At 38.9% G+C, this 19,182-nt stretch overlaps 2 non-coding genes across 2 annotated transcripts; both read left to right on the forward strand.

Moving 5' to 3' along the window:
- The first annotated feature begins 8,548 nt into the window (after window positions 1–8,548).
- LOC115064292 lies at window positions 8,549–8,691 on the forward strand. Its single transcript, XR_003844134.1, has one exon. It is a non-coding gene; the product is annotated as a small nucleolar RNA SNORA67 (small nucleolar RNA).
- Window positions 8,692–9,111: 420 nt separating this feature from the next.
- LOC115064361 lies at window positions 9,112–9,218 on the forward strand. Its single transcript, XR_003844181.1, has one exon. It is a non-coding gene; the product is annotated as a U6 spliceosomal RNA (small nuclear RNA).
- Window positions 9,219–19,182: the final 9,964 nt, after the last annotated feature.

Raw genomic sequence — 19,182 nt, forward strand, 5'->3', positions numbered from 1 at the left:
CATATGAGCCTGGAAGGGAAGGCAAGGATAGATTGGGTCATGACATTTTCAAGTATTATCTACTAATATTCAAGTGACCCCAACATAGGGATTACAAAACCTGTATTCTATGAGTATAGCTGATGCTATTAGCAGCTAACTTTCTAAAATTAGGTGCAGTAAAGGTGACAGTACTTTGGGATCCCTCCAGTGATGTTTTCAGTTCATGGAGGGACTGTAAAAGAAGATTCTTCCATGTCTTTGTATACATCTTCCATCTCCTAATTAATCCAACTTTTATGTTCTTCCTCCAAAAGGTCCTCCACTTCCATCTTCTTCTCATTGTACTTGTGACAACCTCATTTCAGTATCTCATAAACTGAACTATTTACTCTACTTTTCCTACTTATTCCCTGCCAAAATGTTCTGTACAGTGTGTTTAGATTTATTCTGTGGAACAATTCTGGTTCTTTTACTCAAAAAGATGAAAAGGTGTAAAAGTTCTTTAAGTCATCATTTAGCCCTGGTTATGGTCCAGGCTGTGTCTCAGAGCTCTTACACTTAATCTTCTTTTTCAGTATGCTACACATGAGTTCATACTTCGGCTTATGTAATCATTCATTTGTATGAACATAGTCCTAAGAAACATAATATCTGACGTAAAAACAGTTGCCCCATAATAATCTCCAGGAAGAGTTAAGGTTTATAGGAGAAGTTTTAGGGGAGATGAAATAGGAACTGAAATTCTGGAACATGTTTTTTTCCTTGGTGAATACAGCAACTTTTGCCAAATGGACAGGAAGCAGTATCTCACAAAAGCACAAGCGCACACAAAACGATTACAAAGTTCACATGAAACTTCACTGTGGAATTGAGTTTTGGTTGAAGAAATAGTATGTGTATTAGAAGCTTAAGAAGAGAGGGTATGGAGCCCATGAGATAGTCTTTAGATAATGAAGACTCTGGGAGGATTTATGCTAATAGTACTGTATTAAAGTATATCCTTGCCCATCCTTTTAAGATTTTACTCTGTCAATCTCTTTCCTTATAATTTCTTGTGCTTCACTATTACTTCCCGCTACTACTTCCTTCACTATTGCTCTCTCTTTAATGCATTACGTTCTCCTTTCCCTACCAGGAAAACAATTAGACTTTCTTCCTGTACTTTGGACTAACTTACTTTTGTGACATGTGGGTTTTTCTTTCTCTTGCATCAATGTTAAGATATCTAAACAGTATTACATCTTAATTGTCTTCTAGCCTTTCTCCTGGTAGGCATTAGCTGTTCAATAAATAGTTGTTAAATTGAATTGGATGGAATCGTTAAAAAATTCCCAGTCATCAATTACAATTTCTACATTCCCTAATTTCTACTCTCTTCTCATTTGAATTTAGTGTTGATCAAATAACATTAACTGGCAAACATATTTACCACAGTGCTCTCTGCAGAAATTTCAATACGGGGCAAAGTGCTGGCAGTTTTGAGGTGTTTTGCTTCAAAACCAAATTGATAACTTAACTTCTATGAAGGCTCAGCGCCTCACATTGTGTATCAGCAAGAAGGATGACTGGATCATGGCATGTCAGATTGAAATGAATAAATAGGAAGTAGAAACAGTGTGAACTCCTTCCCTTGCTTTCATCCCTAGACTTGAGCTAATCAACAAACCCTATAAGACCATGGCATAGCAGTGGGAGTTATCATTTGTAGTCTGCTTACAATGTTTTATGCACTGTGATGAACACATCCTATAAAGTTATGTAATCAAATACTAATAATAATGCCTGTAATGTAGGCATTATCATTTCTCTATAGAAATATATCATGAAGGAGTAAATGGTTTTAATAATAGACATTCTTCAGTAGTTACCTAACAAAAGCACCCGAAGAAAGGAAAAGGTTATTTGACTCCACGTTTGAGGGTTCAGTCCATCACATCAGGGAAGAAATGCCAGCAGAAGTGGGAGATGTTCACTCACATTGTCTTCATAGTCACAACGCAAAGAGAAATGAGTGGCGCCAATCAGCTTCTGTTCTTTTGGATATTTAGTCTGGGACCCATGGGTTGGTACTATCCAGATTTAATGTCAGATTTCTCACATCAGTCAATCTAATCTAAAACCCCTCTCATAAATATGCCTAGAAGTTGGTATCCACCGCACATTCCCTTTATCATCGAGATCATATTGGAGATCATACTGGTGACAAGTTCAAATGGGTATGAAGCCAAAACAGTGACTCCAGAGACCAAGCATTTAACTGTGTAATTGTGTTGTCTTAAATGATTTTAATGTGATGTTTGGTATGCCAGACAATGTGAAGACAGGTGCTTGGAGGACATGAAGAACTTCATGCCAACTAGGAGTTTTTAAATATACTCAATCATTGTCATCAGCTCTTACTGGTGCAATAGCAGTGGAAGAAAAGAAAAGGATGTGGAAATGTTCCTACTGATTGATTGGAAGTGAATAATTATTACCTTTTTTTATATTATGTATTCACTATCAGAAAGTAATAGAAATGCTAAGCAAGATTAATAGCCCTTTTTCATTATTTTTAATGCAAACTATTGATTTTAATGTAGTATAAGGCATGACAGTTTATTATAATAAAACAATAAAATAGACTATATGAAGTAATTGAGAATAATCTTTTTGCCTTCTTGCTGCGGCTGTGGGGCATAATGTTCTGTACATGTGGAGGCATTTATGGCAAGCTCTTTGCAGAGATGGCAGCTTAAGCACTCTATAAAGAAGCACTTTGGAACCAGAGTATTATAAATAATCGGCAATAAAGCTGGTAAATGGGCCTTTAATTTGATTCCATTATGTCACAGATCACAAGGACCAAGAGAGCCCAGCATTCAAAACACTAACTGCTAAGCCTAATATAAAGGTAAGAATAGGAGATGGTCTTAGAGTAGCTTTTCTACCTTGTACATTTCCAGGGAAGAGCTAGATCATTGACATCTGGCTGTGGAGTGGTTACTTGCACAAGAGCCAGGCATACCTGGTAAAACTTCTCTACTCCCACTGTAAGTTTTCTCTGATATGCTTCCTTTCTAGGGATGGTTTTTCTTGGCATCTCCCCAACTTCCATAAACCTTGCCCAATTTCATAGGTAAGAGCAGACAAATTCAATGTGTGACCTTGTTGCCTAGAATACAACATAAAGGATGTAAGAAAGTAATGTTAGGCCAACTGTACATGCTGTGCTAATCAGAACACACATAGAGTACTGAAAGCCAGTGCAGATGAAAATCTAAAAGCAGCCTAATACAGAGCACACAGAATGAGGACCTGAAAGGGAAATCACAGGAATATGGGCTGTGTGACTCATGCATCCCAGGGAGCTTCCTAGAAATGCACGAATTATCAGGATGTGTTATTTGTCAAAAATGATTTATACTTGTTCTGTGAAAACCCCTAAACAATAACATTGGTCTTATGTAGATAAAAGTGAGTTTGTGTCCTATCCATGGAAAGAAACCCCTGATATTATACAAGTGAACCAAATCACATCTTCCTCAATTATTTTTTTAACAATGAAATTAGAAAGGTGACTAATCATATTTATCGGTTGTGGGTAGCAATGGATGAGCCTAGATAAAACAGATCCATTACTTAATACAAAGCAAGATCTCAAAAATTATTAGCTGTAAAAATAAATTCCATGAATGACTAAAGCCTACCTGAAAGATAGACCCTACCTTTTCTGAGGGACTGAGGCCGACTTAGGTAGACATTGGAATTGAAGCTGAGAAAGCTTGCTTTTACCCCCTCTATTCATTCAAAGTGTCCAGGAGACCCGATCTGAGAACAGAAGGTCAGGTATCCTTTACAAAACCATAATGCATTCAAATCCCAGAATCCAAATGTGTTGTAACTTAAGGACTGAGTCCAAGTAAGAGGTAAAGCCTAGGGAAGAGAAGCAGAGAATGGTCAGTGAGAAGGATCTGTATGAAAGAGAAAAAAAAGAGACAACTAGCTAAGATTGCTCGGGTTTGCATGTGCATCACACTAGTGGTTTCTATTCACATGGTGGGTAGGATGAGTGTATTCGAATTGTCTTGCCTTTAGACTAGTTAATGAAATCTAAATTTCAAGCAGATATAAGGAAGAAATTCTATACGAGAATAACTGCATTATTGTGAACTTATGGAAGTCAGAAGCATGCCAATGAAAATCAGAGGCTCTGGAGCCCCACTGACTAACTTCAGCTACTTCCACTAGACCTGTCGAATTTCTTTGCTTCCTCATGCAAAAAAAAAAAAAAAAAAAAAAAAAAAAGATAACAATAGTGTTACATGCTTCTTGAGACTATAAGAATTTAACTAGACAGCACAAGAGATAGTAAGTTTTATATCTAGAATTATGAAAAAATAAAATGGAAGTATACCTACACATGAGTTCTGGGGTGGGAGGTTTGTCTTCTGCCATGGTGGTTTGGGGAAGTATTATGTACCTTTAAGAAGTGGATTTTTAGCAGGAGACTTGTAGGAAGACCTGTCCTAAGAAGGACACATGGAAATATTGTCTCTTCTTTCTCCCTTTGTTCCTTTGAATATATTTTGTTCCTATACCAATTTCTGTTAACATCCACCCAACTACAGTTCTTAGTTGATACCAAACCAATAGGAGTGCCTGGTCTTAGAGCCTGGACCTGCAAACCTGTGACCTAAATAAATCTTTTCTTGTTCTGTGTTGGCTGTCCCCAGTGTTTTGTTATAGTAACACAAAGATGAGTTATATAGGATCTGAATTCAAATGGGGTTTGGTAAGCTTCTTCATCCTTATTTCTTGGCAGCAATATGCACCAATTTTTCTGAATTGAGAAACCATTATCTATTCTTTCATTCATAGCAGAAAGGAAATTGATTAAAATAGTTTGTTTTTCCTCTATGCTTGAGAACATCTGGGGATATGGTCCAAGCATGAGTGTGTGATCCAAAAAGAATCATTTGGAGAAAGTGGCTCTTTCCTAAGATTTTATGTGTAATAATCACAAAGGAATTTGGAAGTATTAAGGGCAGCATTAACCTCTGATACTAACAGCATTGCAGTATATTCCTATAGGTATTCATCTCCTAAAATCCAGAGAGATTTGCACAGCAAGAGAGGAGTTCAGTACAGAATCTCTTCCCCCATATGATATGATCTTTCTATAGCTCAAATTCTCTATGAGCCATCACAAAGACACCTCCAACACATCATTACTGTTCTCTTGCTTTTCTACATCTCCCTCATTCACAGCTTACCAAGGAGGCAGTTAGAATGGTAGCAGTTTGCGTTTCACAAAGAGGCAAACCTGAGCCCTTCACTTTGTCACATAGCTCCCACTCCAACTGCCACTTCTCCTCAATATCCTCTATCTTGAAGCAGCTTGTAAGCACTTTGAGACAAGAGCTACCTTCTTCTTTTTTTTTTTTTTGTATTTCGTCACCTCTAGTATTATTTACCCAGATTTTGTAACATTTCTAGTGAGGCACACACATGTTTTATTTATTATAGTTAACAGGACTCCATTAATCATTAGGTATTAACTATATGTATGACTAATCTTCTTATCTCTTTGAACAGAATCCCAGCACTAAGCTGAGGCAGCAATCGCAGGTAATCTATGCCAATCATGACATAGCCACCTTGGATTTTTTTCAGAGTCCTTATAGTTAAGGATAACCTATACTAAAGAAATAGCCAGTAAAATAGAAGAGGTGTTTTTCTTATGAGACAGACCCTCCACACACATACGTTATTCTACACTGATGAGTGATCATCAGGCCTTTTGATTACTAAGCCAGGAACAATACCACTTGTCGCCTACATGAAACTTGTAATTGAGAAAAACCGTCCTTATCTTATTTAAGCTATTCCTGGGATAATCTGCAACCCAAACTATTCCCAAATAATAATGTGAAGAAAGATAGTGAAGTTTAAGCTAAGGAATCCAAATAAGTATAGCTGAAGAATCAAACTAGCTAATACATAAAGGAAAGAGTAGTCATCGTGGACTATTACTTGGGATTTACAGATGAATTGGAGATAGGATCACACAAGAAGTTTGGGACAGATGCTATTCATGTTGGGTACATGCTTGAGTCACCTGGAGATCTTTAAAAACTAATGTTTATGTTCCCCCTCCCATGACTCAAAATCTATTGACCACCTTTTAAGGAAAAAACATTAAAAATTAAAACAAATATTCATTTATTTATTTACTTACTTACTTATTTATTCATTTATTTAGCTTCTGTGTCTGTGTAAAGAGCAAGGATGCACAAACACACACACACACACACACACACACACACACACACACACACACACACACACACACACACACACACACAGCCAGTGCATGTTCATGGAGGCCAGAAGACAGCTTGTCGAAGTTGGATCTTTCTTTTCCCCATATGGGTCTGGGGATCTAATTCCGGTAGGTCATCAGGCTTAACACCTTCACATACTGAGCCATCCATCTCACCAACTCCACCTTTGATCATCTTTTAAAGCTCCCCAGCTGATTTAAATGTTCACTCGGAGCAGAGAAGTGTTTTTATAATGTATCACAGGGTCAGCTCCCTGACTGCCCACTCTCACTTTTCATCATTCTCATTAGGCAGTAGGGCTTCCCTGGTACTCACCTACAGTTCAGCATGGACTTCTTTCTTTTGTCTCCCTCTTGTTTCAGAGTTTTCCTAGATTGCCTTTTCTTCAGACACTAGAGACCTCCTTTGGGCTTTCTAGAATTAATTAAGTAGGGAATCTGCTTCATTTGTTTTTTCAAAGTGTCTGTTTCCTTACTACACTCGATGACGTTTTACATTTATATTTGTATGACTTTTTTTTTCTTCTTCTTCATACACGTAGTATAATGGGCCTGTCATTGGACAATGATACTTACTTATAAATTTAAGTGATAAATGACTGTGCATGGTGGCAAATTTCTTTAATAGCAGCATTTGGGAAGTAGAGGCAGGCAGATCTCTGTGAGTTTGAGGCCAGTTTTGTCTACATACAAGTTCCAGGACGTGCAGGGTCATGTAGAGACACCCTGTCTCAAAGAAACCAAAGCAAGCAAACAAATAAATAAACAACAACAACCAAACCAAAATAACCGCCTAAACAGACAAAAACAAAACCTCATGAAGAAAACCGTGAATAACTGCATAAAATATATTTGATAATGAAATCATAAAATTCATTGTGAAACTTCCCAGCTTCTTTTTCAAGTGGTTACCCTACCTATAGAAAAGATCTTTGATTTTCATTGTCTCGGTTAATTTAGCTATGGTTTGTTTATGTTCAGCTTCATTGTTAATGATAAAAATCTAATAAATGAACCCTTTAAATTAAAAAAAATGAAAGTTAAGCTGTTAAATGGTGATATTGTATCACTGGAGGAAGGTGTTATCCAAGTGCTTTATCCGAGTATTCCAGGTTACTTTGAGAGAATGACTGGAGTCCGTAGGAGAGGAAAACTCCTTAGAAGTCTATTGTATCATTATCAGGCAGAGCTTGGGACAGAAGCCAGAACAACAAGCATATGTTTAGCAGTGTGTACCTGGTTCCCGGCTCCAGGCCTGTCGCTGAATAATGCAGTGGCTAGTCCTAGGGAAAAGGTTGAGAATGGATTGCTTGCACTTGGAAGAGAAGAAAACCTTATGCAACGCTGATTTTAATCTCTGGGTCTTTTAAGGGAAGAAATCATGCAGAAAGTGAATACCATAAGATGGTAGATTAACTTGGCCAACTCCATTCCACCTCGTGCAGACATTCAGGATGCTCTGAATATCCCTAGGGAGGGTGTGTGATGGAGGACAGTAGGGTTAGGCAGCTTGTGGCATTTTGTTTTCTTTCTTTGTTAGTAAAGTAAGAATTTAAATGAGTTTAACCTTTGATGATCTGGCGATTGTAAAAATCAACCCCACAAAGTTCAAGCACTGTCAGATTGCAGAGACACACTTTCTGAACAGCTCATCTCCCTAGACCTTTCTCTGTCAAATGTCAAAGCCCAAATGAGCTTCATTGGAAAGCAAATTGCATGTTTCAAGCAGTCATTTCCTCTGGCTGGCAACTTTTGCTCCAAATAATTAAGTAACACAAGAACTGAAATGCTATGGCCTTCAAGTTTGAACATAAGGATATGTGTGTGTATGTGTGTAAAATTCTTACCATACTTCTGGATATTGGGGAGTTCAGGTTTTTAAACTATTAGCAATCATCTACTATACATTATTATACTATAAGGAATACAAATGTTTGTAATGAGATTACTGAAGTCACATTTCAATGTGGTAAGAGAGGACAAAAAAAAAAACTCTACTGAGTTATAAATAGAACATCCATACATTGCACTCTAAGGCTCAGAGAAAAATTATGGAAGAAGGGGTGGAAGGATATAAAAGATGGAGGAACTATGCAGAGTCTTGACCGCCAGGTTCTTGTACTTGAAGTCACAGCATCTGTAATTATCTACGCAAGATCCATGTGAGATTAGACTTGTTAACTCTCACTGTCATGGAAGACGAAGGTGAACGTGGGATTCTATACCTTGATGAAAATGTATGTCTAAGGAGATTTCCACTCCAGAGGACTGATTGTGTGCCCTTTACAGGTATGTAGCAACTTGGAAGAAAGCCCGGCATGCCCAAGGTCTCTGTTGAACAAGGAATTCTTTTTTCCTTTGTCTTCCTTTAGCTGCCTATAGATAGATAGATAGATAGATAGATAGATAGATAGATAGATAGATAGAAAAGAAAGAAAGAAAGAAAGAAAGAAAGAAAGAAAGAAAGAAAGAAAGAAAGAAAGAAAGAAAGAAAGAAAGAAAGAAAGAAAAGTTTATATGGAGAGATTAACTGATGTAAGATGGAGAAACATTTTCCTCAGTGGTATAGCCACTGGTAAGATGACTCTGTAAAAGAAAATTACCCTCATGCCCTGGAGCCAACCCTGATGAAACCAATTATCTCACAGACAAATAAACAGAGATGGAATAAAAAGGCGTCAGAATAGATGGAGGATAGTGGAGAAGATGATGAGGTTTTACAGAATTCAGAGGAGGCTAAAAAGGAGATAGTGGGTGAATATGATAGGAATGTACCATGTGCATGTATGAAAATGTAACAATGAGTGCTCACTTCGGCAGCACATATACTAAAATTGGAACGATTCAGAGAAGATTAGCATGGACCCTGCGCAAGGATGACACGCAAATTCGTGAAGCATTCCATATTTTTAAATAAATAATGGAAGGCTATAGAAAAGTCCCAAAAGAAGCACTTGTAAGTGCTGGGGAAGAGGTAGTTAGACACACACACACACACACACACACACACACACACAAAAGAAAAAGGGAAAAAAAAAAAGAAAATGTAACAATGAAATCCACTACTGTGCATACCGAGTATATGCAAATAAAAACATTAAAGTATAAATTCTCTTTGAAAAACCCCAAGCTAAGGCACTGGCAGAAAGCAAGTGACTGAACAGGAGGATCTGATCTGTGAAACCGAGAGAAACGGCGTAGGAACGAGTGACCATCACTCCGTCTTCATCCTCACCCTTCTCATTTGCATTTTTAAAAATAAAACTTGGAGATTTATGTAGAAGTTCAAGATTTGTTAAGCACAACATTGCACTGGCATGTTCTGAAAGACAAGACTGATTGCCACCGTTAAAGTATGAGAAAATTAAGACTCAGAGAAAGACATGGCGTAGGAGACAGCCCAGCTCACAAGTGATGGTGGGGTTCGTTGTCACTGGAAAGCAATAATGCAGGATGACAAATGGGCTTTGAATCTGGTTGAATTGTTCTCAATCCTGCACCCTCCATGAGTATTTGTACAGTGTATAATAACAGCTATATGTTTGTCCCTGTACCTAATGTGGGATGGTTAAACCACGGCAGGAAGCCGGTGGGTAGAGCAGGTTGAAACCTGGAGACTCGGCGGGAACACATCTGAGACTTGGGTGACTCCCTGCTCCCTCCCTGGAACACTTGCCATACTCCCCACATAAGGAGATGTGACCTGATGTTAGGTAGGTCCAGAAGAGTTCTCCATGCTAATGAGGTACGGAGAGGCCCAGAGGGCTTAGCCAATAAGCTTTTCCCAGATATCCCTCCCTGCAAAAGGTATTTTGGATTAGACCCTGAGAAGTATGTACGCATCTGTTTTACACCATGAACAGTCAATACACAGTTTAGAACCTTGGACTGTCTTTTTCATCTACTACCCTATGAGGAACATGTAGAAGGCCTTGACATACAGAGCCAGAGCCATAGCTTAATTCTCCCATAGAAGGCCTCTCTGTGCTCCCAGATGACTGTATCCAAGATAAGGACAATCACCTCTGAGCTAAACTGGAGTTCCCCTTTCCCCTGGCCCAGTCTAGACAGTTCCCAGCCTGTGCCCTACCACCGCTACTCCATTCTCTGTTCTTCTGAGACTCGAAGCCATGCCTGGATGACCAGAGTCTGAGAACCACATGGCCCCAGCCTCCTTGCAGGCCTGGGAACCCCTGAACATCTCTGGCTTTCCCCACATCTCAGACTGTGTTTCCCCACCTCTGGAGCAGTAGTTGACCACTTTTCTGAAGCTCAGCACCTACCTGGTGGCTGCATGGGATAAGCAAAGTCAAACACCCCAGTTTCTCCTCCCAGTGCCCTTGCCCTGAGGCGGGCAATAATGCAGACCAACAATCTAATACATAAGATACCAGATTCTGTTGTTTCCCTTTTTTCCAAATTTATTCCCTAATTCAGATGTTGAAGTTTGTCAATAGCATACTTTCAGAATTCTGGTTGCTGGCCTGCATTATGACCCTCATTTTTGTGTGAATTAAGAATGAACATAGAGTTGACCAAGTTTAAGTCATACTCATTTATGAATATTAATATCTATCTCTCCGTAGTCAAACCCTATAACTTCGTTGCTACTTGACTCTGTTCACAGGACATTGAATAGAGATCTCTTTCTGATCTGTTTATGAAGACTTAACTCCACTAACCCTGGGACTCTACTTCTAGTCTATCAATGAATTAATATATTCAAAACACTCAAAACAGGCCTGACACATAAAATATACTAGTTAGTACACTTCAATTACTGTTATCACTATGAGCATCATTGCTAGCAGTCAGACTGAGCTAATTGAAATTCTCAACTAATGTCATGCTCTTATGACCTGTGACTCAAACTCTCTTGAGAAACCTAGCTGAGATAGTTCTCTCTTGTGAAAAGAATTGCTGATTCTGCAGGTGAAAGTGCTGGTTTTTAGTCTTCTGGGCTTTCTTTATTGTCACTTTCATTATATTTTATTATAACTCTCTTTTTGTTTCTGTTTTGTTTTGTTTGGTTTTTTTTTTCTTGGTGTGTTGGTGTGTGTGTGTGTGTGTGTGTGTGTGTGTGTGTGTGTCAATTATCTCACTCTTACCTACAAGGATTTTTATTGTTTCCTTTATAACAACAGTATTTATCATTGTACTTGACATATTTGTCAATATGTGAGATTCTTTGACACACTTATTAAACTGTAAGCAATATGACTGAAGAAAAATAAGCAGTCCTATTTGTCTATATTTTTTCAAATTATTTATTAACATATATTATACCTTTTACCTCATACAATATATCTTGACTACAGTGTCTTCTCTCTTTACTATTCCCAGTCCCTTTGCATCGCTTCTCTCTTCCAGATCTACTCCTTTTTTGTTTCTCATTAGAAAATAAAAGGCCTCTAAGAGATAAGAACTAAAGATAACAAAATAAACTATAAGATAAAATAAAAACCATCTCGTTGAGGCTGGACAAGGCAACCGAATAGAAGGAAAAAGCCCAGAGAGTAGGCATTCACACACTCAGGAGTTCCATAAGGTTAATAAACTGAAATCTACATTATGTATGCAGAAGAATTGGTGTAGACCCATATGGATTCTGTTCTTGCTGTTTCAGCGTCTGTGGGTTCAGATGAGTCTTGCTCATTTGATTTAGAGGTTCTTGTTTTCCTGGTGTTCTTCATCATCTCTGGTTGTTCTGTTCTTTCTTTTTCTTCTTCCTTAGGGATTCCTGATCTTTGAAGGGAGATATTTGATTTAGGTAACTCATTTAGAGATATGTGTTCCAAGGTCTCTCTCTCTCTTTCCTCTCTCTGTTTCTGTCTCCCTCCTTCCTCTCCCCGCCCCTGTGTGTGTGTGTGTGTGTGTGTGTGTGTGTGTGTGTGTACACGTGTGTAAAAATTCCTGCTGTGGGTATCTGTATTTATTTCTATCTGCTTCAATTCAAAATCTCCCTGATTATGGCTGAATAAGACACAGATTTATACATATAGGAGAATATCATTAGGAGTCATTTTATTGACCAGTACTATTTACCCTTTTATAGACCTGTACTATTTACTTTTGTCCTACATATTTTGGCTATGTTGTCTCTGGTTCTTGGTCACACAGTTTCAAGTAATTTCAGTTTCATGGAGTGGGTCTTAAGTCAAATCAGACATTAGTCCCATCAGTTCTATGGCATCATTGCCCTGGTATAACTTTTAAAGTGTTATGTTTTAAACATCATACTCATGGTTTTCAGCCCTTGTTATTCCTCTGTTCTTTCTATAAAACGTAAATTACATATAAGCTGATTGTATATCAACTTCATGTTATTAGCTATCACCTTCCACATTAAGTTATAAGCTCATGTAATCAATTCCTCCAGTTGCCATGAGATAGCTTCCTAGGGAAGGAGATTGGCAGAGCAAGTGATGTGGGAAAGGACAAAATCAGAGTGTCACTAATGGGTTCTCTCAGAGCCATTCCACCTGATTTCACTATATAGTGAGACCAAGCTACATGTGCAGGGAAGAATAAATGCAGTCACTCCAGGACTGCAATGCAAGCTCACAACCACAGACACAGAATACACATAGACTCTCTCTCTTTCACTCTTTCTCAGACACACACACACACACACACACACACACACACACACCACTACCTGTTTGCTCACTTCACACTTTAAGAGTCAGCCTGAAACGTACAGGCATAATTCCAGCCCTCAGGAGACAGAAACAGACTACGCATTGTTTATGTCAGTCTTGGCCACTTGATGCTCTCAAGACCACTCTGGATAACATGAAATTCTGTTTCAAACACAAAGACTGACATGCATGCAAACACACACACACACACACACACACACACACACACACACACACCTACCTTTGAATGGCTTCATGAACCCTATTTTTGTACTAACTATTGGTTCAAAAAGCAAAGGGAACAAACTGTATACCTACACATGGAACACGGCATATGTGTGTGTGTGTGTGTATAAAATGTTTACAATTGTATTCTCTTCCCTGTCTCTATCCCTTCATATGTTTATCTATCTATCTATCTATCTATCTATCTATCTATCTAACTATCTATCTATCTCTTTGTCTATATCTATCCTATAGCCAGGTGTGGGTATATATATCTATATCTATATCTATATCTATATCTATATCTATATCTATATATATGCATATATGTGTTCATATATACAAATATATGTTTATGGTGATGCTAAAGATGAAATGATGGGATTAGTGCTTATTTTTAAATACTTGCTAAAGAGCAGGCCCTATATTAAATGCATTTTACTTATTCATGTAATTGCTCTTCCAAGAGATCAGAAGAGATACATGCCACTATCCTGGTTTTATAGATAGGGAAGTTGAAGTGTACAGTTATATGACTTTGTGAAGTTTAGCTATGATCCATAACTTTGATTAAGCTCTTAAAAACGCAAGCTTAAAAGAAATGTAAGTGAAGGGAAGTAAAGAAAGAACAGAAGAAAAGGACTTAGAGAAATCATGAAGAAGCCCTTTCTGCTGGAAATGTATTAGTTAGGAAGTATTATAAAGAGTTATCCTTAAATATTGTGGGCAAAGATATATCTCATGATATATGACGATGTTTATTTTTGTACAGGCCAGACTATGGATAAAAGATAACACTGAAGTCCAAGGACACCCTCATGTAGAGAGAAGGACTGTAGCCAGGTATGTGGAGATGCCAGTGTTGCCATGACAATAGCAATGATACCTGTGGTGCTATGGCTCAACATTGGAGATGGGGGGTGCTTATTGGAGGTATAAAAGGTACGATCACAGTCAAGGGCAATTCTTAGAAAATATATCCACTCTGGACAGCATTTATGCTCATCTATAAATAGTTAAAATCCTGAGTATTCACAGAAGCAATTCTCTTGGTTTTCAGGTGTTAGCACTCACAGGTACCAGTCAATTGTCCAATGCCTGACAAGAGTGTGGCATAAATAGGACTGGAAGCTTGGAGCATGTCCTCTGTGCTTTTCCATTCTTCTCCCCATTGTACCTTGCTCTCTTCCTGTCTCCATCCAGCCCTGAGACTTGGCTTGCAGTTACACTCTCTCCCCAGTGTTCTCTGTTTTTGGATCCTTCCAAGTTGTTTCTCTGCAGGGCCCAGGTGTGCTGGGCATCAGACCACCTGCTGGTCACACCTGCTCAGCCTGTACCTGAGAGGCAGGACACAGTTTCCTGTCCCAGTGGTATTTCTTGGATGAGTCTGTGGCCAGAGCAAATACACAGCAGGAGGGATTGGCCTTCAGGACTCTGACAAGCCCTGACCCCCCTCCTTTTATTTCTGCCCATCCTCTCTCTCTTGGCAGAGCAGGAAATCCCTGGTGAGAGACCATAACTTCAGGCCTCAGATATGTTACTAGCAGAGTACATTTCGACATGATATATTCCACAAATCATATGTTGGTTAAAATACAAATTAAAACCACAGGCTATCTTGCTGTAGGGGAGGGTCCATTTCCAGATAACCAGAAAGACTAATAAAATTCATGTTTGCTTCTATTGTTAGAAAAATGCTTTCCACAATATATTTTCAATACTTCATAAGCACACTTGCACACTTGCATTTTTTCACAATTTATCATAATACTAACTGTGCTAAGTGAAACTAAAAATCAAAATTAATGAAANTTTTTTTTTTTTTTCACTTTTCCCCACTTGTATATTATTACAAAAATTCGGGATGCCATCAGGTGTGCAAAACAGAGAGAGAATATTGAAGTGGAAACTTCTAGTTCTTCAGAAAGTTTGTTATGCCAAATATTAGTTTGCTGGGGCACACAGGCAAAAGGATGCCTTGCTAAAGCAAACACATGAAAGACTCTTTTCCTGAAGCAGATACAGGTGCAAGAATGTTTGGATATAGCAGACACATGGAAGGAGGCTGGATGAAGTACAGATATGATGCCACAGATAGTGGGAGATGGGCACTGAGTTTTGGTTGGTTTGCTCCTTCTCACTATGCTTTGCTAACTAACACCCATGTGTTGGTTCTCCTTACATAGCATTATTGAGCTCAACTTGTGGTAATGCTGCCATTGAGGGACTCACCAGAGAGTTGCTTGTGATGTTCACGCAGAAGGCAGCTTCTGCTTCTGCTTCTTTGACTCAGGCAGGTTGGCAAGCCTGGCTCTCTCTCCCTCTCTCCCTCTCTCCCTCTCTCCCTCTCTCCCTCTCTCCCTCTCTCTCTCTCTCACACACACACACACACACACACACACACACACACACACACACGCACACACACACACTGCCTTCCCCTCTCCTCCTTTCCTTCCCCATTACAGACCTTGAGAAACATAGATTATTGTAATTGGCAGATGAGAACACAGCGAGGAAAGGACCTAGCCCCTATGGAATCTACATTTAGTAAAGCTGGAGACTTACACCTAGACGGCTTGCAATGCTCCTTTGCACAGAACTGTTCTAACTTTGGGAAGCCCTGAAGTCATCTGGGAGGCTGGGTCACAGGTGGCTGTCTTCAAAGAGTCTGACTTGGGAGTTCTGGAGTGGCAGTTGAGAAATTTACATTTCAGACAAACTCCCAGAATACTCTGATACTGCTGCTAAATGTCTCTAACACTGTACACAATTATGCAGTTTAACCCCCCCACGAAACATATACGGAAGGGATTATTATAATTGCCATTTCATAGGAGAGGAAAACACAGTTTGCCTAGACTTATCAAGCTTCAAATTGATGCCATATAAATTTAAAGTAGAGTCCCTATTCACAATCCATGTGATTACTGACATGTTATGTTGAAGTGATTTCCATCTTTTCATGGCTATATTAAGAGCTTATTATATCTTTGCCTTTGTCTATTTTACTGAAAGTAGCAGATCTTGCATTTCCCATTCTCCTTTTACAAATATAAAACACAAGAGTCAAGATTCAATAATAAAGGCATCAGTTGGGCAAACAAAGCTTGATGTTTAGAGCTGTCTACTGAGAGCTGTTGCTGGCAGGCAGTGCCCTGATAAGTGTTCACTGATCAGCAGAAGCATTGATGTCTGTCTTCTTGTTTTTATAATGTTCATATGACTGATCATTACAGGTGGTATTAGAAGATGGCTGCCATTGAGTTTTAAATATGAGTTATATATAAGTCTTCAGTATTAGCTAAAACACCCATTGTTTTTCAAAATTGGTAACTAATAATGGGTCGCATTTATGAGTACAGTGTGATAATCTGATAAACATATAGACTTTATGCTCATCAAATTAGGATAATTTTTTTTTCTATCTCCCTTTCATTTGCTTATTATTCCTTTGTGATTGCTAACTTTAGGTGACTTTCCCCTAATCTATAAAATATGTTGTGGTGAATTATAGTCACCTAGCAAAAATGACCATAGTCATTATATGAGTGATATTTTCAGTATATCTAGAGGCATTATATATCCAGTATAAATCAGAGGCAGGCTGATTTGTTTCTTTAACTGTAGATCTACCCTTCCTATTGTACCACAAGTAGCAAAGAGACTACGATGATGAAAGGTGGCAGCAGCTGTTGGGTGCCCACACTTGGCAGGACTCAGTCACCACAGTTTAGTGAATAATGTGCTTTAAATGGAAATGTCTCATTCTGGCTTAGCCTGAAAGATGTCCCTTCTCAGGAGGTTGTGGAAAGCAGAAACAATGAGGCCTCATTGGAGGAATTAGCAGACTGTTGTATATCACCTTCCCTTGAGAGCAAACCATTCATTATGAAGGGAAGTTAGTGAAAACAGTGGCTATTGAAAGGGAGGTGAGACAATGGAATGCTCTAAGGGGAGGTGGGCCATTCCATCTAGTGGAGGAGCTCATTAATCTCAGGAAGCAAACAACTCAATGACTTCAGGAAGTCCCTGAACCTGACCAGAGCCATTAGGTTTCTTCCTCTCCAAACATATATAAGCTTTAAGGATTGCTAAGAGACACTCAGAGTAGCTGAGCTATGAAGAAGAGGCTCAAGTCAGCCAGACTTACTGGAAAAACAAAAGGAGACATAACTCAAGCCACCAGGAAGAGGCAGAGACCAGTTGAGCTGCCTGGTACAGCCTCAGACCAGCTGAGCTTCTAAGAAATGGGATATCACAAGCCCCTTGAACTGCCTTCAGGTTAAGCAGTGAGTTCTTACTTTCCAGTGTGTCTGAGCTGTCCCCTTGATGGGATGGGCCTTGGTGACTTAGCTGCCTTTGAGTCATTTCTGCTCCTGTCAGCAATCCCAATAAAGCCCATGGTTCACCTTGATGGACTTCTGTGGTATTTATACTTTAGACTATCATCAGTTCCCTATCTGAAGAAAACAGGTTTTTTTCACATCTATGGAGGAGGAGTGTGCCACTGTCTCAGAGTTAAATTTTCTCCACTTCCTGCTTCTTCCCTCGCCGCCCTCTGCTTCCTGTCAGCCAGGAAGTGAATCCCCTTACCTGCATGCTTCTGCCTTGTAATTTCCTGCCTTTCCACAGGACTGGGATAGAAACAGCCATGACTATTAAACCCTGAGCTAATATGTCCTTCTTTCTTTGTGTTGTTGCTGTCAGACATTTCCTCCTAGGAATGGCACTAAGATAGTTGGTTGTTATGATTATTCAAAATAAGATTTCTGGAGCCATAGAGCCCCTAGGGAAGAAGCTTAGAGTTACATTAGTTTTGTTTTAGGTAAGGCCAGGAGAACAGGGCATTTTCTACTTTATAGTTTTTGTCTGTCTATCCATGATGGAGAACTCCCTTTCTGATCTTAGGCTTGGATTCAGTAAGGTCAACTGAGCCCATTCTTTGTAAATGGCAAGGATAATGACAGAGGAGGAGCTTAGGAAGGTGACATACAGCAGCACAAAGTAGTCAGTTTCCCAGATTTGGAGACAGACAAATGGAAGTTTAGATACCAGTCGCACTGATGGCAGTGTGATATTGCAATGTCCATTAATCTCTGCGCTTTCTTTTTCTAACTATGTAATGAAATTATAATCCAATTTCAGGAGTGTAATTGTAAAATTAAATGAGGGAATAAAATGTGATTAACAGGACATTATAATCATATATTATTTTGGGGAATACTGGATTGAGGGTTTTTTTTTTAATTTTTTTCCTCTCTCTTTAAGATGTATAGAGCTGTAACTGGGATACACAGGTGAAAGGGCTTAGAGATATATAAAATGTACTTTCTCACACTTCTGTTGCATTCAAGTGATAGGTGAACATTCACGATTATAAATGGCTAATTTGGGACCAAACTTAGGTTTTACAAAAATTGTAAGAAAAATAAGAATATAGAAGATCAGAATCATCGATCTTCTCATGGAAAGTGTTTCTTGTCTGGAGATATTGTTTCCATAATATCGTAGCACGTAAAGCATGGCTAACATAAAGAAGCCATGTCCAAAGGTTGGTAGATATGGGTTTTGTTAAGTGGCTTTAATCTATTATTCAGAAGGTTGCAATGCTTCTGAGAGAGCTTTCTCAACAATGTGGTACAAACTAAAAGAAGCGGAGATTCTCCTGATTTTAAAGAATACTGAAGACTTCAATAGCCTGTAAGCAATAAACTTGTAAAGAAATGTATTGAGTGGTAAACAAAGACTGATTTCACAAAGCAGGATGAGCATAAGACTTGAGTTCAAAGGCAAGCTGGCCAAGTTACAAAGCGAAGGGACAAGTCAACCAGGACAGACAGAGAACTGCTCTTTCCATGTCTGATGAAAACACCACCCAACTCTACATCGAGGATGGAAAAGCAACATACAGAATTGGGAAAGTAATTTCTCATCCTTTGAAGCAGGCTTTTCGAGTTGTATCCTGGTTCTCATTGACGGCCATTTCTGCTTTGCCCTGTAAGTGTG

Source organism: Mus pahari, chromosome 6, assembly GCF_900095145.1.
Source record: "Mus pahari chromosome 6, PAHARI_EIJ_v1.1, whole genome shotgun sequence".
NCBI classification, from domain to species: Eukaryota; Metazoa; Chordata; class Mammalia; order Rodentia; family Muridae; genus Mus; species Mus pahari.